Source organism: Aphelocoma coerulescens (genome assembly GCF_041296385.1).
Source record: "Aphelocoma coerulescens isolate FSJ_1873_10779 chromosome W unlocalized genomic scaffold, UR_Acoe_1.0 ChrW_unloc_scaf_5, whole genome shotgun sequence".
NCBI classification, from domain to species: Eukaryota; Metazoa; Chordata; class Aves; order Passeriformes; family Corvidae; genus Aphelocoma; species Aphelocoma coerulescens.
In genome coordinates, this window is record NW_027184084.1 from 3,015,344 (window position 1) to 3,040,431 (window position 25,088).

The window sequence follows — 25,088 nt, forward strand, 5'->3', positions numbered from 1 at the left end:
GAAGCCGGGGAACCGGATAAGCCTCGGGCAGTCTGGCCGGGACTGTCTGAGCGGGGACTCCGGGGATCCCGAGGAGAGCCAGGGAGACGGTGGCAGCCCTGCGCATCGCGGGTTGCTCTCCTCAGCATGCCCGTTTGAGGGGACACGGGTTCGGGAGACGGGTTAGGGGTAACAACTGGGGAATTCGGGGTTGTTCGTCCTTCCCTCTCCCTTTTTTTAGCTAACGCCAATCTAATTTGCAAGTACAGAAAGGAGAAATCTTTCTCTTTGGCAGAATTAGATCGCGCCAGTTTTTCTCCCGCGGCATTCCAAAAGGGAACGGTCAAAACCGTATCCTGAGAGCACTGAGGGAAGTGCAGAAACAGCCACCGAATAAACCGTTTTAAACATCCCTTTGAAAAACTTATCCCCCCACCCTCAAGGAGTCCCGCAACTTGGAGAAATGCCCCCTTCTGTGCTGTGGAGAGTTTAGCGCCCATAGCCAACAGCACAGCGTCTGGAGCTAAACTTCAAGCCTGGAAGGCCGGTTTTCCCAAAAACCAACTGGAGACAAGCTAACCGCGCTTGTTCCGGGGCTGCGCAGCCTACGTTCGGCTCTTCGAGAGCAGGGGATCGTCCTGCGTTCGGCTCTTCAAGAGCCGGGGACACTGGTCCCTCCGAAAGCCTTTACCGGCTTTGAGGCAAGTTTTTCCCCCCCCGGGGAAAAATACTTACCTGACTGGAGTCCAGGTTAGCTCCAGGCGGCCGGTTCCTCCGCCGAGAACGACTTCGCAGGCACGGCGAAGCTACCGTCCTCACCCCCAGGAGCGCAGCTAACTAAAACGGAGCGTGCTGCAGCTGGGGTAGCTTGACGTCCCGATGACGCACTTGCCGAAACAATCAGTCCCTTCCGTGGGGTCCGATGGAAGCGGGGCCCCATGCCCGGGCGCCAAGCTGCCTTTGCCGAGGACGCCCCTTCCGTGGGGTCCGATGGAACGGGAAGCCCCACGCTTGGGCGCCAAGCTGCCTTTGTGTCCCCTAGGAACAGTTCCCTCTCAGCCCGGTCAGCTCGGGACACAGCAGGCTGCGGGGGCCAGCCTCTGATATCGGAGGGATCAGAGGTCTGGCTCGTGGGTCCTTCCAAGGGACCGCGGCAATAAAGGCAGACGGTGGAGGAAAGGAGGCAGGCTCAGAGTTGGGTTAAATCCAGAAAGTTTATTGGTCCTCCGAACGGGGGGGACCTCAACCACCAGGTGGTGCCCAACTCAGCGCACCTGCCTGTCTCGTGCAGGGGATTTTATGGGGGGGGGGGGGGGAGGCAAGGCGGGGGAGTACAGAGTAACCAACCAGGGAAGAGAAGGGTGCGGCAAACAGAACGAGGGACACATAAGGGAACCAACCGTAACAGGGGAAGGGAGGGACTTCTTTCCCAGGGCCAGTCACCTGGCCCCCTGGCTAGAACTTTCCAGAAGCCTGGGAGGGGTGCCAGAGTGACAGACAGGGTCCTGGGAGGAGACAAAACTGTCATATAGGGTGACTTTAATAAAATACGGGGGGCGCCAACTGGGGTACACCAAACTTAAGGAACATAGAGGGGAGACCTGGACTGAACTAAACAAACACACTCCCACATCTCCTCCTTTTTTGTTTTTTAAGATGACATGAATTCGGCTTGGGGACAGTACTCTGAGTCCGGGTACAGGTCCCCGAACCATGTCATCTCCTGGGCCATAGGCTCGAGTTCAAAGTCTTTGGGGAGCTCTGCTTGGTTGATGTCTGCAGGGGAGGATGAGCTCATAATCATGTTGGTTAGCAGTTTTTTCAGCAGCCCGAACATAATTATGACAACCAAGAGAATTAAAAAGAAGATCAGTCCGGTTCGGAGAATGGATCTAGTCCACCTGGATAATCCCCATCCGCTGACGGCACAGGACCCATCTCCGATGTCTCCAAACTAAAACAAAACTTAGAAAAATGAGGTTGAAACTGGGGATAACAACTGGGATAAACTTGGGGCTCGGGGCTCAGAGAGGCACACGACTAACCTACCCCGGTCTTGGGGGGTATTTGATCTCCCTTCCTGACGGTCTGGGAGATACACGGTTTCACCCACTTTGATGGGATCCACCTAGGGCCCTCGGGGGTGGATACACATGCGTACCCTTTCCCCCAGGTAACTAGTTCATAAGGCCCTTGTATCTCCCTAGTCTCCGGGTCCTTAACCATCACCGGAGACCTTTCTTTCATTTGCAACTGCTGAGACCGCCCAAAGTGCCGCACGATTGGTGGGTTCAGGTTCTCAAAGGCACAGTCGAGGAAATTTAGGGTGAACAATGCCTTTGAGAGCCTGACAGCAGGTGACTCTAGCTTTTTGGGGGAGCACTGGCGCTGGAGCATTCTTTTGATGTTTTGGTGGGCCCTCTCTACAATGGCTTGACCTGTCGGGGAATAGGGGATGCCAGTCTTGTGTTCTATTCCCCATCGCTGCAGGAAGCTCCTGAACTCCTTGGACGTATACGCTGGGCCATTGTCCGTTTTGATGACTTTGGGGATGCCCAGGGTAGCGATTGCCTGCACTAAGTGCTTTTGGACATCGCTAGCCTTTTCCCCTGTGTGGGCAGAGGCAAAAACTGCTCCCGAGAAGGTATCAACCGACACATGTACGTACTTCATTCTGCCGAATGAAGCAACATGTGTCACGTCCATCTGCCACACTTCGCAGCTGTTAAGTCCACGGGGGTTTGCGCCAGTACCAATGGCAGGAAGGGCTAGCTGGTGGCATTCTGGACATGCAGCCACAATCGCCCTGGCCTGGTCGTGCTTTAGATTGAATCGACGAACTAGGGCAGGAGTGTTCTGATGGAACAGCTGATGGCTGATTTTGGCCTGCTCAAACACGTTTGGAGTCGGGGCCATCGCAGCTGGCGCAGCGAGGGCATCTGCCCTCCTGTTGCCTTCTGCGATGAACCCGGGCAGGTCCGTGTGTGACCTGACGTGCATCACGTAAAATGGTTGCTCTCGGTGGGAGACCAGATTTATTAACTTTGAGAGCAACTCATACAAGGCCATGTTGGAGACTTCACGCAAAATGGCGTGCTCGGCTCTGGAGACTACCCCTGCAACATATGCAGAGTCTGTTACCAAATTTAGGGGTTCGGGGAACCTTTCGAAAGCCCTGACGACTGCGTCCAACTCAGCAACCTGAGGCGATCCTTCTACCTCTTTGATGTCAGTCTCCCACCGCTGAGTTTGGGCGTTTTTCCAAGTCGCCCCGGACGCGTCAGTAAAAACTGTCAAGGCCTTTAGAGGTTCCTTGCTCCGAACGCTTATTATATTTAATTCGAATTGAACTTCCGAATTGAATATTTTGTGGGCTGGCCTATGCAAAGAAATTTGGCCTGTGTAGCCCTCCAGAGCAAACTGCAATGCTTCACAATCTTGAAGCAGACTCTCCAACATCGCCTTAGGAATTTGGCCCATTTTTTTCCTAATTGGCACGCGGATGCAGTCGAAGTCACATCCTGATAACTCTCTGATCCGGATCCTAGCCTTCCGGATCAGTTCAGCCATCAGCTCTTGTGGCTGTGTCATCCTCTTGGACCGATGGTGACTGAGAAATACCCACTCTATAATTAAGAGGGGATCCCTCCGGTCCTGGTCCTTTTTGCTCTTCTTTTTGTTGTCTTCCCATTGGAAGACAACCCCGTGCAAGTGTGGCAGATTACCCAGGATGATGAATTTGAATGGCAAGTCAGGCCTACACCTGCTTGCCTGCCTGGTGGACATTAGATGTTGCACCTTCTCCAGAGCTGTTTGCGCCTCTGGGGTGAGTGTCCGGGGAGAACTAAGCTCCTCTCCCCCTTTTAGTAAATCAAAAAGGGGGGCTAGGTCTTCGGTGGACAGACCCAGCCACGGCCTCACCCAATTTAAAGACCCACACAGCTGGTGGACATCTGCCAGAATCTTGATGTTGGTATTGATAGCCAATTTTTGCGGCACAATGGTCCGCTTTGTAATTTGTAGGCCCAGGTACTTCCAAGGTGGCATCCGTTGAATCTTTTCCTCTTGGAGCTCGAACCCTGCAGCAACCAATGCATTGATTGTCAGGTCGAGCACACTGGCAAGCATGTCATTGTCGGGGGCACACACGAGGACATCATCCATATAATGGAAGATGATGGCCTCTTTTGCTGCTGCGCAAACTGGGGCAAGCAAGGAAGAGACATACCATTGGCAGATGGTCGGGCTGTTCTTCATACCCTGTGGCAACACCTTCCAATGGTATCTTTTCCTTGGGGCTTCTCGATTGATAACAGGAATCGAGAAGGCAAAACGCGGGGCATCGTCAGGGTGCAGGGGAATTTGGAAAAAGCAGTCTTTAATGTCAATTACTGCCAGATTCCAATTTTGAGGGAGCATCGTTGGGGATGGCATCCCTGGTTGGAGAGAGCCCATGTCCTCAATAGCATTGTTAATTTGACGAAGGTCCTGGAGGAGCCGCCATTTGTCTTTGTTAGGCTTTTTGATAACAAAGACAGGGGAATTCCACGGGCTGTTGGATTCCACGATATTCCCCTTTTCAAGTTGCTCCTCCACGAGCTTCTCGAGCGCCTTCAACTTCTCACCATAGAGCGACCACTGCTCTACCCAAATGGGCTGGGCTGATCAGTTTTCCAATTTAGTTTTTGAGTAGGGCGCTCTTCAGTGGCCGCAACCCAAAAATTTTTCGGGGGGTCAGGTAGGTCAATTGTGACTCCCCACTGCTGCATGAGGTCTCTCCCCAAGAGGGGTTCCTTGTAGTCTAATACGAACGGACGTATGTTTGCCAATTGTCCGCTCAGTCCCTTGATTTGCACGATGCTCTTTGACTGTTTGGCCAATTGAAAGCCCCCAACACCTTGCACGTGTCCAGCCACGTTCTGCAATTCCCAATGTGCCGGCCATTCTCGTGTGGGAATGATCGTCACATCTGCCCCTGTGTCCAGAAGCCCTCTGAGGTGTAGGACTTCCTCCCCTCTGTTGATCTCGCAGCCTACCCGAGGCTTCTCTGTCCCTATGACATGTGTGGCACACACCGTTGGGTGTGGCCTTTCTACAGGGATAGCCTGGGCGACTGTCTGCCCTCTGGGCAGGAAAAGAGGTGGGTGGACACAGCGCAGCAAGAGAACAGGTCCTTCGGGACTAGATGTCATTAGTCCCGGAGCGACTTCGATCTCTTGTGGTGTGCAGGTAACATTTCCGACTATGACATATCTGTCAGGGCCTTGGTCTTCTGCCCACAGCTCACCACCAGCGCTTACCGGTGCGGTATGCCACTCTTTGGTCTTTAGGTGGAACGGTGTCAACAGCTGCAACCTGAAAGAACCATCAGAAAAGGAAGTCAAGTCCGGTTTTAAAGTCGTGTCTGATAGTTTGGTCTCTCTAAGTTTCCCCTCCCCCTCGCGTCCCGTCCCTTTTTTGTCTTCACCACTACAACGCGGGGCGGGCGCGCGCTCCCCATTCAGTTTTTTTGTTGCAGTTGGCCCTCCTGTCCCCCAGGTTCATGTTCCTTTTTAAATTGCTTGAACTGCCACTTGAGCGGGCAGTCCCTTGTCCAATGTCCAGGCCGGTCACATAGGAAGCAGGTGTTCCTGGCCGGCGGGGCTCGCTTTCGGCCGTTGGCAGTTGGAGGTGGTTTGGTGTTCAGGCCCGTGGTCCTCCTCTGGTCCGCTGCAGGGCGATGCGTTGCTGTTCCCACTGAGGCCATTCCTCTGGGCCGCTGTCTCTCTGAGCTGGTAGGTTGCAGGTGTGGTGCCTTCGCAGCACAAACTTCCAACATATCCTGTATGGTTGGCGGGGGGTCCAGGGAGAGGCTCAGGATGGCTGCCTTGCATTGAGGGTTGGCATTCACCATAGCCATCTCTGCGATGACCTCTTCCCTGGCCGCCGGCTGCTTGACCTGCAACTCTACAGCTCGGGTTAGTCTCTCCACAAACTTTAGGAATGACTCAGTGGGTTGCTGCTGGACCTGCGAGTAGGATTCTATGGGCACATCAGGCCTCAGACCAAGGAATGCCTTACTGGCCGCTTCCTTGACCTGTTGCAGAACCTCCAAAGGCAAGCCTTGAGCTTGCTTCAGCGCCAAAGCCCAATCTGCTTCGCCGCTTAGATGGTCCAATGTGAATTCCTTATTGTCGGCATCAACGGCCGTATCAGAACCTTGCAAGAGCGCTGGAAGGAGTCTGCGGAGCTCCCTTTCCCACGCTGCCTTCCAGAGCAGAAACTCTGCCGAGGAAAGCAGGCATGAGAAAAGCTGATGCAGATCGAAAGGTGTCATTACTGCTCCGGAGAGACTTGCCTTTAAGAGGCCACGAAAATATTCGCTTTCTCTCCCAAACTCCTTCTGTGCCTTGCAGAGTTCCTTTATTGTTTGGTGTGAGAGGGGTTCCCAGCTGACATGGGTTGTTCCTCCTCTCCGGGACCTCTGATAAAAAACCGGAGCGGCCGAGGGAATGGGATCCAGTTCCGGGTTCCGGTCCTCGGGCCCCCCCCCCTTCCGGCCAGACACCGTGGGAACCGGAAGGACAGGCGTGGGAACCGGAAGCAGGAAGTGGGTGGCAGCCGGGCATGGAACCGCGATTTCTGGGGGAGGAGCACGGGGGCGCCCACTGGTGGCAGGTAGGAGGGGTAAGAGGTGTGGAACCAGCTTGGGAGTAGGAGGGGTCGGGGAGAAAGGGGTTGGGACTCGGGAGAAAGGGATTTCGGGTGGAAAAGCGCGGGGAAAAGCAAGAGGGGGTTTCTGCCACGTGGCGCCCGCCATCTTGTCCTCCTCGGGCAGGGAGGGCATTTTCTAAACTCTCTGGATAGCCAAACCGAACTCGGGGTCTAACAACTGGGGAAGCCGGGGAACCGGATAAGCCTCGGGCAGTCTGGCCGGGACTGTCTGAGCGGGGACTCCGGGGATCCCGAGGAGAGCCAGGGAGACGGTGGCAGCCCTGCGCATCGCGGGTTGCTCTCCTCAGCATGCCCGTTTGAGGGGACACGGGTTCGGGAGACGGGTTAGGGGTAACAACTGGGGAATTCGGGGTTGTTCGTCCTTCCCTCTCCCTTTTTTTAGCTAACGCCAATCTAATTTGCAAGTACAGAAAGGAGAAATCTTTCTCTTTGGCAGAATTAGATCGCGCCAGTTTTTCTCCCGCGGCATTCCAAAAGGGAACGGTCAAAACCGTATCCTGAGAGCACTGAGGGAAGTGCAGAAACAGCCACCGAATAAACCGTTTTAAACATCCCTTTGAAAAACTTATCCCCCCACCCTCAAGGAGTCCCGCAACTTGGAGAAATGCCCCCTTCTGTGCTGTGGAGAGTTTAGCGCCCATAGCCAACAGCACAGCGTCTGGAGCTAAACTTCAAGCCTGGAAGGCCGGTTTTCCCAAAAACCAACTGGAGACAAGCTAACCGCGCTTGTTCCGGGGCTGCGCAGCCTACGTTCGGCTCTTTGAGAGCAGGGGATCGTCCTGCGTTCGGCTCTTCAAGAGCCGGGGACACTGGTCCCTCCGAAAGCCTTTACCGGCTTTGAGGCAAGTTTTTCCCCCCCCGGGGAAAAATACTTACCTGACTGGAGTCCAGGTTAGCTCCAGGCGGCCGGTTCCTCCGCCGAGAACGACTTCGCAGGCACGGCGAAGCTACCGTCCTCACCCCCAGGAGCGCAGCTAACTAAAACGGAGCGTGCTGCAGCTGGGGTAGCTTGACGTCCCGATGACGCACTTGCCGAAACAATCAGTCCCTTCCGTGGGGTCCGATGGAAGCGGGGCCCCATGCCCGGGCACCAAGCTGCCTTTGCCGAGGACGCCCCTTCCGTGGGGTCCGATGGAACGGGAAGCCCCACGCTTGGGCGCCAAGCTGCCTTTGTGTCCCCTAGGAACAGTTCCCTCTCAGCCCGGTCAGCTCGGGACACAGCAGGCTGCGGGGGCCAGCCTCTGATATCGGAGGGATCAGAGGTCTGGCTCGTGGGTCCTTCCAAGGGACCGCGGCAATAAAGGCAGACGGTGGAGGAAAGGAGGCAGGCTCAGAGTTGGGTTAAATCCAGAAAGTTTATTGGTCCTCCGAACGGGGGGGACCTCAACCACCAGGGGGTGCCCAACTCAGCGCACCTGCCTGTCTCGTGCAGGGGATTTTATGGGGGGGGGGGGGGGGAGACAAGGCGGGGGAGTACAGAGTAACCAACCAGGGAAGAGAAGGGTGCGGCAAACAGAACGAGGGACACATAAGGGAACCAACTGTAACAGGGGAAGGGAGGGACTTCTTTCCCAGGACCAGTCACCTGGCCCCCTGGCTAGAACTTTCCAGAAGCCTGGGAGGGGTGCCAGAGTGACAGACAGGGTCCTGGGAGGAGACAAAACTGTCATATAGGGTGACTTTAATAAAATACGGGGGGCGCCAACTGGGGTACACCAAACTTAAGGAACATAGAGGGGAGACCTGGACTGAACTAAACAAACACACTCCCACATCTCCTCCTTTTTTGTTTTTTAAGATGACATGAATTCGGCTTGGGGACAGTACTCTGAGTCCGGGTACAGGTCCCCGAACCATGTCATCTCCTGGGCCATAGGCTCGAGTTCAAAGTCTTTGGGGAGCTCTGCTTGGTTGATGTCTGCAGGGGAGGATGAGCTCATAATCATGTTGGTTAGCAGTTTTTTCAGCAGCCCGAACATAATTATGACAACCAAGAGAATAAAAAACAAGATCAGTCCGGTTCGGAGAATGGATCTAGTCCACCTGGATAATCCCCATCCGCTGACGGCACAGGACCCATCTCCGATGTCTCCAAACTAAAACAAAACTTAGAAAAATGAGGTTGAAACTGGGGATAACAACTGGGATAAACTTGGGGCTCGGGGCTCAGAGAGGCACACGACTAACCTACCCCGGTCTTGGGGGGTATTTGATCTCCCTTCCTGACGGTCTGGGAGATACACGGTTTCACCCACTTTGATGGGATCCACCTAGGGCCCTCGGGGGTGGATACACATGCGTACCCTTTCCCCCAGGTAACTAGTTCATAAGGCCCTTGTATCTCCCTAGTCTCCGGGTCCTTAACCATCACCGGAGACCTTTCTTTCATTTGCAACTGCTGAGACCGCCCAAAGTGCCGCACGATTGGTGGGTTCAGGTTCTCAAAGGCACAGTCGAGGAAATTTAGGGTGAACAATGCCTTTGAGAGCCTGACAGCAGGTGACTCTAGCTTTTTGGGGGAGCACTGGCGCTGGAGCATTCTTTTGATGTTTTGGTGGGCCCTCTCTACAATGGCTTGACCTGTCGGGGAATAGGGGATGCCAGTCTTGTGTTCTATTCCCCATCGCTGCAGGAAGCTCCTGAACTCCTTGGACGTATACGCTGGGCCATTGTCCGTTTTGATGACTTTGGGGATGCCCAGGGTAGCGATTGCCTGCACTAAGTGCTTTTGGACATCGCTAGCCTTTTCCCCTGTGTGGGCAGAGGCAAAAACTGCTCCCGAGAAGGTATCAACCGACACATGTACGTACTTCATTCTGCCGAATGAAGCAACATGTGTCACGTCCATCTGCCACACTTCGCAGCTGTTAAGTCCACGGGGGTTTGCGCCAGTACCAATGGCAGGAAGGGCTAGCTGGTGGCATTCTGGACATGCAGCCACAATCGCCCTGGCCTGGTCGTGCTTTAGATTGAATCGACGAACTAGGGCAGGAGTGTTCTGATGGAACAGCTGATGGCTGATTTTGGCCTGCTCAAACACGTTTGGAGTCGGGGCCATCGCAGCTGGCGCAGCGAGGGCATCTGCCCTCCTGTTGCCTTCTGCGATGAACCCGGGCAGGTCCGTGTGTGACCTGACGTGCATCACGTAAAATGGTTGCTCTCGGTGGGAGACCAGATTTATTAACTTTGAGAGCAACTCATACAAGGCCATGTTGGAGACTTCACGCAAAATGGCGTGCTCGGCTCTGGAGACTACCCCTGCAACATATGCAGAGTCTGTTACCAAATTTAGGGGTTCGGGGAACCTTTCGAAAGCCCTGACGACTGCGTCCAACTCAGCAACCTGAGGCGATCCTTCTACCTCTTTGATGTCAGTCTCCCACCGCTGAGTTTGGGCGTTTTTCCAAGTCGCCCCGGACGCGTCAGTAAAAACTGTCAAGGCCTTTAGAGGTTCCTTGCTCCGAACACTTATTATATTTAATTCGAATTGAACTTCCGAATTGAATATTTTGTGGGCTGGCCTATGCAAAGAAATTTGGCCTATGTAGCCCTCCAGAGCAAACTGCAATGCTTCACAATCTTGAAGCAGACTCTCCAACATCGCCTTAGGAATTTGGCCCATTTTTTTCCTAATTGGCACGCGGATGCAGTCGAAGTCACATCCTGATAACTCTCTGATCCGGATCCTAGCCTTCCGGATCAGTTCAGCCATCAGCTCTTGTGGCTGTGTCATCCTCTTGGACCGATGGTGACTGAGAAATACCCACTCTATAATTAAGAGGGGATCCCTCCGGTCCTGGTCCTTTTTGCTCTTCTTTTTGTTGTCTTCCCATTGGAAGACAACCCCGTGCAAGTGTGGCAGATTACCCAGGATGATGAATTTGAATGGCAAGTCAGGCCTACACCTGCTTGCCTGCCTGGTGGACATTAGATGTTGCACCTTCTCCAGAGCTGTTTGCGCCTCTGGGGTGAGTGTCCGGGGAGAACTAAGCTCCTCTCCCCCTTTTAGTAAATCAAAAAGGGGGGCTAGGTCTTCGGTGGACAGACCCAGCCACGGCCTCACCCAATTTAAAGACCCACACAGCTGGTGGACATCTGCCAGAATCTTGATGTTGGTATTGATAGCCAATTTTTGCGGCACAATGGTCCGCTTTGTAATTTGTAGGCCCAGGTACTTCCAAGGTGGCATCCGTTGAATCTTTTCCTCTTGGAGCTCGAACCCTGCAGCAACCAATGCATTGATTGTCAGGTCGAGCACACTGGCAAGCATGTCATTGTCGGGGGCACACACGAGGACATCATCCATATAATGGAAGATGATGGCCTCTTTTGCTGCTGCGCAAACTGGGGCAAGCAAGGAAGAGACATACCATTGGCAGATGGTCGGGCTGTTCTTCATACCCTGTGGCAACACCTTCCAATGGTATCTTTTCCTTGGGGCTTCTCGATTGATAACAGGAATCGAGAAGGCAAAACGCGGGGCATCGTCAGGGTGCAGGGGAATTTGGAAAAAGCAGTCTTTAATGTCAATTACTGCCAGATTCCAATTTTGAGGGAGCATCGTTGGGGATGGCATCCCTGGTTGGAGAGAGCCCATGTCCTCAATAGCATTGTTAATTTGACGAAGGTCCTGGAGGAGCCGCCATTTGTCTTTGTTAGGCTTTTTGATAACAAAGACAGGGGAATTCCACGGGCTGTTGGATTCCACGATATTCCCCTTTTCAAGTTGCTCCTCCACGAGCTTCTCGAGCGCCTTCAACTTCTCACCATAGAGCGACCACTGCTCTACCCAAATGGGCTGGGCTGATCAGTTTTCCAATTTAGTTTTTGAGTAGGGCGCTCTTCAGTGGCCGCAACCCAAAAATTTTTCGGGGGGTCAGGTAGGTCAATTGTGACTCCCCACTGCTGCATGAGGTCTCTCCCCAAGAGGGGTTCCTTGTAGTCTAATACGAACGGACGTATGTTTGCCAATTGTCCGCTCAGTCCCTTGATTTGCACGATGCTCTTTGACTGTTTGGCCAATTGAAAGCCCCCAACACCTTGCACGTGTCCAGCCACGTTCTGCAATTCCCAATGTGCCGGCCATTCTCGTGTGGGAATGATCGTCACATCTGCCCCTGTGTCCAGAAGCCCTCTGAGGTGTAGGACTTCCTCCCCTCTGTTGATCTCGCAGCCTACCCGAGGCTTCTCTGTCCCTATGACATGTGTGGCACACACCGTTGGGTGTGGCCTTTCTACAGGGATAGCCTGGGCGACTGTCTGCCCTCTGGGCAGGAAAAGAGGTGGGTGGACACAGCGCAGCAAGAGAACAGGTCCTTCGGGACTAGATGTCATTAGTCCCGGAGCGACTTCGATCTCTTGTGGTGTGCAGGTAACATTTCCGACTATGACATATCTGTCAGGGCCTTGGTCTTCTGCCCACAGCTCACCACCAGCGCTTACCGGTGCGGTATGCCACTCTTTGGTCTTTAGGTGGAACGGTGTCAACAGCTGCAACCTGAAAGAACCATCAGAAAAGGAAGTCAAGTCCGGTTTTAAAGTCGTGTCTGATAGTTTGGTCTCTCTAAGTTTCCCCTCCCCCTCGCGTCCCGTCCCTTTTTTGTCTTCACCACTACAACGCGGGGCGGGCGCGCGCTCCCCATTCAGTTTTTTTGTTGCAGTTGGCCCTCCTGTCCCCCAGGTTCATGTTCCTTTTTAAATTGCTTGAACTGCCACTTGAGCGGGCAGTCCCTTGTCCAATGTCCAGGCCGGTCACATAGGAAGCAGGTGTTCCTGGCCGGCGGGGCTCGCTTTCGGCCGTTGGCAGTTGGAGGTGGTTTGGTGTTCAGGCCCGTGGTCCTCCTCTGGTCCGCTGCAGGGCGATGCGTTGCTGTTCCCACTGAGGCCATTCCTCTGGGCCGCTGTCTCTCTGAGCTGGTAGGTTGCAGGTGTGGTGCCTTCGCAGCACAAACTTCCAACATATCCTGTATGGTTGGCGGGGGGTCCAGGGGGAGGCTCAGGATGGCTGCCTTGCATTGAGGGTTGGCATTCACCATAGCCATCTCTGCGATGACCTCTTCCCTGGCCGCCGGCTGCTTGACCTGCAACTCTACAGCTCGGGTTAGTCTCTCCACAAACTTTAGGAATGACTCAGTGGGTTGCTGCTGGACCTGCGAGTAGGATTCTATGGGCACATCAGGCCTCAGACCAAGGAATGCCTTACTGGCCGCTTCCTTGACCTGTTGCAGAACCTCCAAAGGCAAGCCTTGAGCTTGCTTCAGCGCCAAAGCCCAATCTGCTTCGCCGCTTAGATGGTCCAATGTGAATTCCTTATTGTCGGCATCAACGGCCGTATCAGAACCTTGCAAGAGCGCTGGAAGGAGTCTGCGGAGCTCCCTTTCCCACGCTGCCTTCCAGAGCAGAAACTCTGCCGAGGAAAGCAGGCATGAGAAAAGCTGACGCAGATCGAAAGGTGTCATTACTGCTCCGGAGAGACTTGCCTTTAAGAGGCCACGAAAATATTCGCTTTCTCTCCCAAACTCCTTCTGTGCCTTGCAGAGTTCCTTTATTGTTTGGTGTGAGAGGGGTTCCCAGCTGACATGGGTTGTTCCTCCTCTCCGGGACCTCTGATAAAAAACCGGAGCGGCCGAGGGAATGGGATCCAGTTCCGGGTTCCGGTCCTCGGGCCCCCCCCCCTTCCGGCCAGACACCGTGGGAACCGGAAGGACAGGCGTGGGAACCGGAAGCAGGAAGTGGGTGGCAGCCGGGCATGGAACCGCGATTTCTGGGGGAGGAGCACGGGGGCGCCCACTGGTGGCAGGTAGGAGGGGTAAGAGGTGTGGAACCAGCTTGGGAGTAGGAGGGGTCGGGGAGAAAGGGGTTGGGACTCGGGAGAAAGGGATTTCGGGTGGAAAAGCGCGGGGAAAAGCAAGAGGGGGTTTCTGCCACGTGGCGCCCGCCATCTTGTCCTCCTCGGGCAGGGAGGGCATTTTCTAAACTCTCTGGATAGCCAAACCGAACTCGGGGTCTAACAACTGGGGAAGCCGGGGAACCGGATAAGCCTCGGGCAGTCTGGCCGGGACTGTCTGAGCGGGGACTCCGGGGATCCCGAGGAGAGCCAGGGAGACGGTGGCAGCCCTGCGCATCGCGGGTTGCTCTCCTCAGCATGCCCGTTTGAGGGGACACGGGTTCGGGAGACGGGTTAGGGGTAACAACTGGGGAATTCGGGGTTGTTCGTCCTTCCCTCTCCCTTTTTTTAGCTAACGCCAATCTAATTTGCAAGTACAGAAAGGAGAAATCTTTCTCTTTGGCAGAATTAGATCGCGCCAGTTTTTCTCCCGCGGCATTCCAAAAGGGAACGGTCAAAACCGTATCCTGAGAGCACTGAGGGAAGTGCAGAAACAGCCACCGAATAAACCGTTTTAAACATCCCTTTGAAAAACTTATCCCCCCACCCTCAAGGAGTCCCGCAACTTGGAGAAATGCCCCCTTCTGTGCTGTGGAGAGTTTAGCGCCCATAGCCAACAGCACAGCGTCTGGAGCTAAACTTCAAGCCTGGAAGGCCGGTTTTCCCAAAAACCAACTGGAGACAAGCTAACCGCGCTTGTTCCGGGGCTGCGCAGCCTACGTTCGGCTCTTTGAGAGCAGGGGATCGTCCTGCGTTCGGCTCTTCAAGAGCCGGGGACACTGGTCCCTCCGAAAGCCTTTACCGGCTTTGAGGCAAGTTTTTCCCCCCCCGGGGAAAAATACTTACCTGACTGGAGTCCAGGTTAGCTCCAGGCGGCCGGTTCCTCCGCCGAGAACGACTTCGCAGGCACGGCGAAGCTACCGTCCTCACCCCCAGGAGCGCAGCTAACTAAAACGGAGCGTGCTGCAGCTGGGGTAGCTTGACGTCCCGATGACGCACTTGCCGAAACAATCAGTCCCTTCCGTGGGGTCCGATGGAAGCGGGGCCCCATGCCCGGGCACCAAGCTGCCTTTGCCGAGGACGCCCCTTCCGTGGGGTCCGATGGAACGGGAAGCCCCACGCTTGGGCGCCAAGCTGCCTTTGTGTCCCCTAGGAACAGTTCCCTCTCAGCCCGGTCAGCTCGGGACACAGCAGGCTGCGGGGGCCAGCCTCTGATATCGGAGGGATCAGAGGTCTGGCTCGTGGGTCCTTCCAAGGGACCGCGGCAATAAAGGCAGACGGTGGAGGAAAGGAGGCAGGCTCAGAGTTGGGTTAAATCCAGAAAGTTTATTGGTCCTCCGAACGGGGGGGACCTCAACCACCAGGGGGTGCCCAACTCAGCGCACCTGCCTGTCTCGTGCAGGGGATTTTATGGGGGGGGGGGGGGGGAGACAAGGCGGGGGAGTACAGAGTAACCAACCAGGGAAGAGAAGGGTGCGGCAAACAGAACGAGGGACACATAAGGGAACCAACTGTAACAGGGGAAGGGAGGGACTTCTTTCCCAGGACCAGTCACCTGGCCCCCTGGCTAGAACTTTCCAGAAGCCTGGGAGGGGTGCCAGAGTGACAGACAGGGTCCTGGGAGGAGACAAAACTGTCATATAGGGTGACTTTAATAAAATACGGGGGGCGCCAACTGGGGTACACCAAACTTAAGGAACATAGAGGGGAGACCTGGACTGAACTAAACAAACACACTCCCACATCTCCTCCTTTTTTGTTTTTTAAGATGACATGAATTCGGCTTGGGGACAGTACTCTGAGTCCGGGTACAGGTCCCCGAACCATGTCATCTCCTGGGCCATAGGCTCGAGTTCAAAGTCTTTGGGGAGCTCTGCTTGGTTGATGTCTGCAGGGGAGGATGAGCTCATAATCATGTTGGTTAGCAGTTTTTTCAGCAGCCCGAACATAATTATGACAACCAAGAGAATAAAAAACAAGATCAGTCCGGTTCGGAGAATGGATCTAGTCCACCTGGATAATCCCCATCCGCTGACGGCACAGGACCCATCTCCGATGTCTCCAAACTAAAACAAAACTTAGAAAAATGAGGTTGAAACTGGGGATAACAACTGGGATAAACTTGGGGCTCGGGGCTCAGAGAGGCACACGACTAACCTACCCCGGTCTTGGGGGGTATTTGATCTCCCTTCCTGACGGTCTGGGAGATACACGGTTTCACCCACTTTGATGGGATCCACCTAGGGCCCTCGGGGGTGGATACACATGCGTACCCTTTCCCCCAGGTAACTAGTTCATAAGGCCCTTGTATCTCCCTAGTCTCCGGGTCCTTAACCATCACCGGAGACCTTTCTTTCATTTGCAACTGCTGAGACCGCCCAAAGTGCCGCACGATTGGTGGGTTCAGGTTCTCAAAGGCACAGTCGAGGAAATTTAGGGTGAACAATGCCTTTGAGAGCCTGACAGCAGGTGACTCTAGCTTTTTGGGGGAGCACTGGCGCTGGAGCATTCTTTTGATGTTTTGGTGGGCCCTCTCTACAATGGCTTGACCTGTCGGGGAATAGGGGATGCCAGTCTTGTGTTCTATTCCCCATCGCTGCAGGAAGCTCCTGAACTCCTTGGACGTATACGCTGGGCCATTGTCCGTTTTGATGACTTTGGGGATGCCCAGGGTAGCGATTGCCTGCACTAAGTGCTTTTGGACATCGCTAGCCTTTTCCCCTGTGTGGGCAGAGGCAAAAACTGCTCCCGAGAAGGTATCAACCGACACATGTACGTACTTCATTCTGCCGAATGAAGCAACATGTGTCACGTCCATCTGCCACACTTCGCAGCTGTTAAGTCCACGGGGGTTTGCGCCAGTACCAATGGCAGGAAGGGCTAGCTGGTGGCATTCTGGACATGCAGCCACAATCGCCCTGGCCTGGTCGTGCTTTAGATTGAATCGACGAACTAGGGCAGGAGTGTTCTGATGGAACAGCTGATGGCTGATTTTGGCCTGCTCAAACACGTTTGGAGTCGGGGCCATCGCAGCTGGCGCAGCGAGGGCATCTGCCCTCCTGTTGCCTTCTGCGATGAACCCGGGCAGGTCCGTGTGTGACCTGACGTGCATCACGTAAAATGGTTGCTCTCGGTGGGAGACCAGATTTATTAACTTTGAGAGCAACTCATACAAGGCCATGTTGGAGACTTCACGCAAAATGGCGTGCTCGGCTCTGGAGACTACCCCTGCAACATATGCAGAGTCTGTTACCAAATTTAGGGGTTCGGGGAACCTTTCGAAAGCCCTGACGACTGCGTCCAACTCAGCAACCTGAGGCGATCCTTCTACCTCTTTGATGTCAGTCTCCCACCGCTGAGTTTGGGCGTTTTTCCAAGTCGCCCCGGACGCGTCAGTAAAAACTGTCAAGGCCTTTAGAGGTTCCTTGCTCCGAACGCTTATTATATTTAATTCGAATTGAACTTCCGAATTGAATATTTTGTGGGCTGGCCTATGCAAAGAAATTTGGCCTGTGTAGCCCTCCAGAGCAAACTGCAATGCTTCACAATCTTGAAGCAGACTCTCCAACATCGCCTTAGGAATTTGGCCCATTTTTTTCCTAATTGGCACGCGGATGCAGTCGAAGTCACATCCTGATAACTCTCTGATCCGGATCCTAGCCTTCCGGATCAGTTCAGCCATCAGCTCTTGTGGCTGTGTCATCCTCTTGGACCGATGGTGACTGAGAAATACCCACTCTATAATTAAGAGGGGATCCCTCCGGTCCTGGTCCTTTTTGCTCTTCTTTTTGTTGTCTTCCCATTGGAAGACAACCCCGTGCAAGTGTGGCAGATTACCCAGGATGATGAATTTGAATGGCAAGTCAGGCCTACACCTGCTTGCCTGCCTGGTGGACATTAGATGTTGCACCTTCTCCAGAGCTGTTTGCGCCTCTGGGGTGAGTGTCCGGGGAGAACTAAGCTCCTCTCCCCCTTTTAGTAAATCAAAAAGGGGGGCTAGGTCTTCGGTGGACAGACCCAGCCACGGCCTCACCCAATTTAAAGACCCACACAGCTGGTGGACATCTGCCAGAATCTTGATGTTGGTATTGATAGCCAATTTTTGCGGCACAATGGTCCGCTTTGTAATTTGTAGGCCCAGGTACTTCCAAGGTGGCATCCGTTGAATCTTTTCCTCTTGGAGCTCGAACCCTGCAGCAACCAATGCATTGATTGTCAGGTCGAGCACACTGGCAAGCATGTCATTGTCGGGGGCACACACGAGGACATCATCCATATAATGGAAGATGATGGCCTCTTTTGCTGCTGCGCAAACTGGGGCAAGCAAGGAAGAGACATACCATTGGCAGATGGTCGGGCTGTTCTTCATACCCTGTGGCAACACCTTCCAATGGTATCTTTTCCTTGGGGCTTCTCGATTGATAACAGGAATCGAGAAGGCAAAACGCGGGGCATCGTCAGGGTGCAGGGGAATTTGGAAAAAGCAGTCTTTAATGTCAATTACTGCCAGATTCCAATTTTGAGGGAGCATCGTTGGGGATGGCATCCCTGGTTGGAGAGAGCCCATGTCCTCAATAGCATTGTTAATTTGACGAAGGTCCTGGAGGAGCCGCCATTTGTCTTTGTTAGGCTTTTTGATAACAAAGACAGGGGAATTCCACGGGCTGTTGGATTCCACGATATTCCCCTTTTCAAGTTGCTCCTCCACGAGCTTCTCGAGCGCCTTCAACTTCTCACCATAGAGCGACCACTGCTCTACCCAAATGGGCTGGGCTGATCAGTTTTCCAATTTAGTTTTTGAGTAGGGCGCTCTTCAGTGGCCGCAACCCAAAAATTTTTCGGGGGGTCAGGTAGGTCAATTGTGACTCCCCACTGCTGCATGAGGTCTCTCCCCAAGAGGGGTTCCTTGTAGTCTAATACGAACGGACGTATGTTTGCCAATTGTCCGCTCAGTCCCTTGATTTGCACGATGCTCTTTGACTGTTTGGCCAATTGAAAGCCCCCAACACCTTGCACGTGTCCAGCCACGTTCTGCAATTCCCAATGTGCCGGCCATTCTCGTGTGGGAATGATCGTCACATCTGCCCCTGTGTCCAGAAGCCCTCTGAGGTGTAGGACTTCCTCCCCTCTGTTGATCTCGCAGCCTACCCGAGGCTTCTCTGTCCCTATGACATGTGTGGCACACACCGTTGGGTGTGGCCTTTCTACAGGGATAGCCTGGGCGACTGTCTGCCCTCTGGGCAGGAAAAGAGGTGGGTGGACACAGCGCAGCAAGAGAACAGGTCCTTCGGGACTAGATGTCATTAGTCCCGGAGCGACTTCGATCTCTTGTGGTGTGCAGGTAACATTTCCGACTATGACATATCTGTCAGGGCCTTGGTCTTCTGCCCACAGCTCACCACCAGCGCTTACCGGTGCGGTATGCCACTCTTTGGTCTTTAGGTGGAACGGTGTCAACAGCTGCAACCTGAAAGAACCATCAGAAAAGGAAGTCAAGTCCGGTTTTAAAGTCGTGTCTGATAGTTTGGTCTCTCTAAGTTTCCCCTCCCCCTCGCGTCCCGTCCCTTTTTTGTCTTCACCACTACAACGCGGGGCGGGCGCGCGCTCCCCATTCAGTTTTTTTGTTGCAGTTGGCCCTCCTGTCCCCCAGGTTCATGTTCCTTTTTAAATTGCTTGAACTGCCACTTGAGCGGGCAGTCCCTTGTCCAATGTCCAGGCCGGTCACATAGGAAGCAGGTGTTCCTGGCCGGCGGGGCTCGCTTTCGGCCGTTGGCAGTTGGAGGTGGTTTGGTGTTCAGGCCCGTGGTCCTCCTCTGGTCCGCTGCAGGGCGATGCGTTGCTGTTCCCACTGAGGCCATTCCTCTGGGCCGCTGTCTCTCTGAGCTGGTAGGTTGCAGGTGTGGTGCCTTCGCAGCACAAACTTCCAACATATCCTGTATGGTTGGCGGGGGGTCCAGGGAGAGGCTCAGGATGGCTGCCTTGCATTGAGGGTTGGCATTCACCATAGCCATCTCTGCGATGACCTCTTCCCTGGCCGCCGGCTGCTTGACCTGCAACTCTACAGCTCGGGTTAGTCTCTCCACAAACTTTAGGAATGACTCAGTGGGTTGCTGCTGGACCTGCGAGTAGGATTCTATGGGCACATCAGGCCTCAGACCAAGGAATGCCTTACTGGCCGCTTCCTTGACCTGTTGCAGAACCTCCAAAGGCAAGCCTTGAGCTTGCTTCAGCGCCAAAGCCCAATCTGCTTCGCCGCTTAGATGGTCCAATGTGAATTCCTTATTGTCGGCATCAACGGCCGTATCAGAACCTTGCAAGAGCGCTGGAAGGAGTCTGCGGAGCTCCCTTTCCCACGCTGCCTTCCAGAGCAGAAACTCTGCCGAGGAAAGCAGGCATGAGAAAAGCTGATGCAGATCGAAAGGTGTCATTACTGCTCCGGAGAGACTTGCCTTTAAGAGGCCACGAAAATATTCGCTTTCTCTCCCAAACTCCTTCTGTGCCTTGCAGAGTTCCTTTATTGTTTGGTGTGAGAGGGGTTCCCAGCTGACATGGGTTGTTCCTCCTCTCCGGGACCTCTGATAAAAAACCGGAGCGGCCGAGGGAATGGGATCCAGTTCCGGGTTCCGGTCCTCGGGCCCCCCCCCCTTCCGGCCAGACACCGTGGGAACCGGAAGGACAGGCGTGGGAACCGGAAGCAGGAAGTGGGTGGCAGCCGGGCATGGAACCGCGATTTCTGGGGGAGGAGCACGGGGGCGCCCACTGGTGGCAGGTAGGAGGGGTAAGAGGTGTGGAACCAGCTTGGGAGTAGGAGGGGTCGGGGAGAAAGGGGTTGGGACTCGGGAGAAAGGGATTTCGGGTGGAAAAGCGCGGGGAAAAGCAAGAGGGGGTTTCTGCCACGTGGCGCCCGCCATCTTGTCCTCCTCGGGCAGGGAGGGCATTTTCTAAACTCTCTGGATAGCCAAACCGAACTCGGGGTCTAACAACTGGGGAAGCCGGGGAACAGGATAAGCCTCGGGCAGTCTGGCCGGGACTGTCTGAGCAGGGACTCCGGGGATCCCGAGGAGAGCCAGGGAGACGGTGGCAGCCCTGCGCATCGCGGGTTGCTCTCCTCAGCATGCCCGTTTGAGGGGACACGGGTTCGGGAGACGGGTTAGGGGTAACAACTGGGGAATTCGGGGTTGTTCGTCCTTCCCTCTCCCTTTTTTTAGCTAACGCCAATCTAATTTGCAAGTACAGAAAGGAGAAATCTTTCTCTTTGGCAGAATTAGATCGCGCCAGTTTTTCTCCCGCGGCATTCCAAAAGGGAACGGTCAAAACCGTATCCTGAGAGCACTGAGGGAAGTGCAGAAACAGCCACCGAATAAACCGTTTTAAACATCCCTTTGAAAAACTTATCCCCCCACCCTCAAGGAGTCCCGCAACTTGGAGAAATGCCCCCTTCTGTGCTGTGGAGAGTTTAGCGCCCATAGCCAACAGCACAGCGTCTGGAGCTAAACTTCAAGCCTGGAAGGCCGGTTTTCCCAAAAACCAACTGGAGACAAGCTAACCGCGCTTGTTCCGGGGCTGCGCAGCCTACGTTCGGCTCTTCGAGAGCAGGGGATCGTCCTGCGCTCGGCTCTTCAAGAGCCGGGGACACTGGTCCCTCCGAAAGCCTTTACCGGCTTTGAGGCAAGTTTTTCCCCCCCCGGGGAAAAATACTTACCTGACTGGAGTCCAGGTTAGCTCCAGGCGGCCGGTTCCTCCGCCGAGAACGACTTCGCAGGCACGGCGAAGCTACCGTCCTCACCCCCAGGAGCGCAGCTAACTAAAACGGAGCGTGCTGCAGCTGGGGTAGCTTGACGTCCCGATGACGCACTTGCCGAAACAATCAGTCCCTTCCGTGGGGTCCGATGGAAGCGGGGCCCCATGCCCGGGCACCAAGCTGCCTTTGCCGAGGACGCCCCTTCCGTGGGGTCCGATGGAACGGGAAGCCCCACGCTTGGGCGCCAAGCTGCCTTTGTGTCCCCTAGGAACAGTTCCCTCTCAGCCCGGTCAGCTCGGGACACAGCAGGCTGCGGGGGCCAGCCTCTGATATCGGAGGGATCAGAGGTCTGGCTCGTGGGTCCTTCCAAGGGACCGCGGCAATAAAGGCAGACGGTGGAGGAAAGGAGGCAGGCTCAGAGTTGGGTTAAATCCAGAAAGTTTATTGGTCCTCCGAACGGGGGGGACCTCAACCACCAGGGGGTGCCCAACTCAGCGCACCTGCCTGTCTCGTGCAGGGGATTTTATGGGGGGGGGGGGGGGGGGAGACAAGGCGGGGGAGTACAGAGTAACCAACCAGGGAAGAGAAGGGTGCGGCAAACAGAACGAGGGACACATAAGGGAACCAACTGTAACAGGGGAAGGGAGGGACTTCTTTCCCAGGACCAGTCACCTGGCCCCCTGGCTAGAACTTTCCAGAAGCCTGGGAGGGGTGCCAGAGTGACAGACAGGGTCCTGGGAGGAGACAAAACTGTCATATAGGGTGACTTTAATAAAATACGGGGGGCGCCAACTGGGGTACACCAAACTTAAGGAACATAGAGGGGAGACCTGGACTGAACTAAACAAACACACTCCCACATCTCCTCCTTTTTTGTTTTTTAAGATGACATGAATTCGGCTTGGGGACAGTACTCTGAGTCCGGGTACAGGTCCCCGAACCATGTCATCTCCTGGGCCATAGGCTCGAGTTCAAAGTCTTTGGGGAGCTCTGCTTGGTTGATGTCTGCAGGGGAGGATGAGCTCATAATCATGTTGGTTAGCAGTTTTTTCAGCAGCCCGAACATAATTATGACAACCAAGAGAATAAAAAACAAGATCAGTCCGGTTCGGAGAATGGATCTAGTCCACCTGGATAATCCCCATCCGCTGACGGCACAGGACCCATCTCCGATGTCTCCAAACTAAAACAAAACTTAGAAAAATGAGGTTGAAACTGGGGATAACAACTGGGATAAACTTGGGGCTCGGGGCTCAGAGAGGCACACGACTAACCTACCCCGGTCTTGGGGGGTATTTGATCTCCCTTCCTGACGGTCTGGGAGATACACGGTTTCACCCACTTTGATGGGATCCACCTAGGGCCCTCGGGGGTGGATACACATGCGTACCCTTTCCCCCAGGTAACTAGTTCATAAGGCCCTTGTATCTCCCTAGTCTCCGGGTCCTTAACCATCACCGGAGACCTTTCTTTCATTTGCAACTGCTGAGACCGCCCAAAGTGCCGCACGATTGGTGGGTTCAGGTTCTCAAAGGCACAGTCGAGGAAATTTAGGGTGAACAATGCCTTTGAGAGCCTGACAGCAGGTGACTCTAGCTTTTTGGGGGAGCACTGGCGCTGGAGCATTCTTTTGATGTTTTGGTGGGCCCTCTCTACAATGGCTTGACCTGTCGGGGAATAGGGGATGCCAGTCTTGTGTTCTATTCCCCATCGCTGCAGGAAGCTCCTGAACTCCTTGGACGTATACGCTGGGCCATTGTCCGTTTTGATGACTTTGGGGATGCCCAGGGTAGCGATTGCCTGCACTAAGTGCTTTTGGACATCGCTAGCCTTTTCCCCTGTGTGGGCAGAGGCAAAAACTGCTCCCGAGAAGGTATCAACCGACACATGTACGTACTTCATTCTGCCGAATGAAGCAACATGTGTCACGTCCATCTGCCACACTTCGCAGCTGTTAAGTCCACGGGGGTTTGCGCCAGTACCAATGGCAGGAAGGGCTAGCTGGTGGCATTCTGGACATGCAGCCACAATCGCCCTGGCCTGGTCGTGCTTTAGATTGAATCGACGAACTAGGGCAGGAGTGTTCTGATGGAACAGCTGATGGCTGATTTTGGCCTGCTCAAACACGTTTGGAGTCGGGGCCATCGCAGCTGGCGCAGCGAGGGCATCTGCCCTCCTGTTGCCTTCTGCGATGAACCCGGGCAGGTCCGTGTGTGACCTGACGTGCAACACGTAAAATGGTTGCTCTCGGCGGGAGACCAGATTTATTAACTTTGAGAGCAACTCATACAAGGCCATGTTGGAGACTTCACGCAAAATGGCGTGCTCGGCTCTGGAGACTACCCCTGCAACATATGCAGAGTCTGTTACCAAATTTAGGGGTTCGGGGAACCTTTCGAAAGCCCTGACGACTGCGTCCAACTCAGCAACCTGAGGCGATCCTTCTACCTCTTTGATGTCAGTCTCCCACCGCTGAGTTTGGGCGTTTTTCCAAGTCGCCCCGGACGCGTCAGTAAAAACTGTCAAGGCCTTTAGAGGTTCCTTGCTCCGAACACTTATTATATTTAATTCGAATTGAACTTCCGAATTGAATATTTTGTGGGCTGGCCTATGCAAAGAAATTTGGCCTGTGTAGCCCTCCAGAGCAAACTGCAATGCTTCACAATCTTGAAGCAGACTCTCCAACATCGCCTTAGGAATTTGGCCCATTTTTTTCCTAATTGGCACGCGGATGCAGTCGAAGTCACATCCTGATAACTCTCTGATCCGGATCCTAGCCTTCCGGATCAGTTCAGCCATCAGCTCTTGTGGCTGTGTCATCCTCTTGGACCGATGGTGACTGAGAAATACCCACTCTATAATTAAGAGGGGATCCCTCCGGTCCTGGTCCTTTTTGCTCTTCTTTTTGTTGTCTTCCCATTGGAAGACAACCCCGTGCAAGTGTGGCAGATTACCCAGGATGATGAATTTGAATGGCAAGTCAGGCCTACACCTGCTTGCCTGCCTGGTGGACATTAGATGTTGCACCTTCTCCAGAGCTGTTTGCGCCTCTGGGGTGAGTGTCCGGGGAGAACTAAGCTCCTCTCCCCCTTTTAGTAAATCAAAAAGGGGGGCTAGGTCTTCGGTGGACAGACCCAGCCACGGCCTCACCCAATTTAAAGACCCACACAGCTGGTGGACATCTGCCAGAGTCTTGATGTTGGTATTGATAGCCAATTTTTGCGGCACAATGGTCCGCTTTGTAATTTGTAGGCCCAGGTACTTCCAAGGTGGCATCCGTTGAATCTTTTCCTCTTGGAGCTCGAACCCTGCAGCAACCAATGCATTGATTGTCAGGTCGAGCACACTGGCAAGCATGTCATTGTCGGGGGCACACACGAGGACATCATCCATATAATGGAAGATGATGGCCTCTTTTGCTGCTGCGCAAACTGGGGCAAGCAAGGAAGAGACATACCATTGGCAGATGGTCGGGCTGTTCTTCATACCCTGTGGCAACACCTTCCAATGGTATCTTTTCCTTGGGGCTTCTCGATTGATAACAGGAATCGAGAAGGCAAAACGCGGGGCATCGTCAGGGTGCAGGGGAATTTGGAAAAAGCAGTCTTTAATGTCAATTACTGCCAGATTCCAATTTTGAGGGAGCATCGTTGGGGATGGCATCCCTGGTTGGAGAGAGCCCATGTCCTCAATAGCATTGTTAATTTGACGAAGGTCCTGGAGGAGCCGCCATTTGTCTTTGTTAGGCTTTTTGATAACAAAGACAGG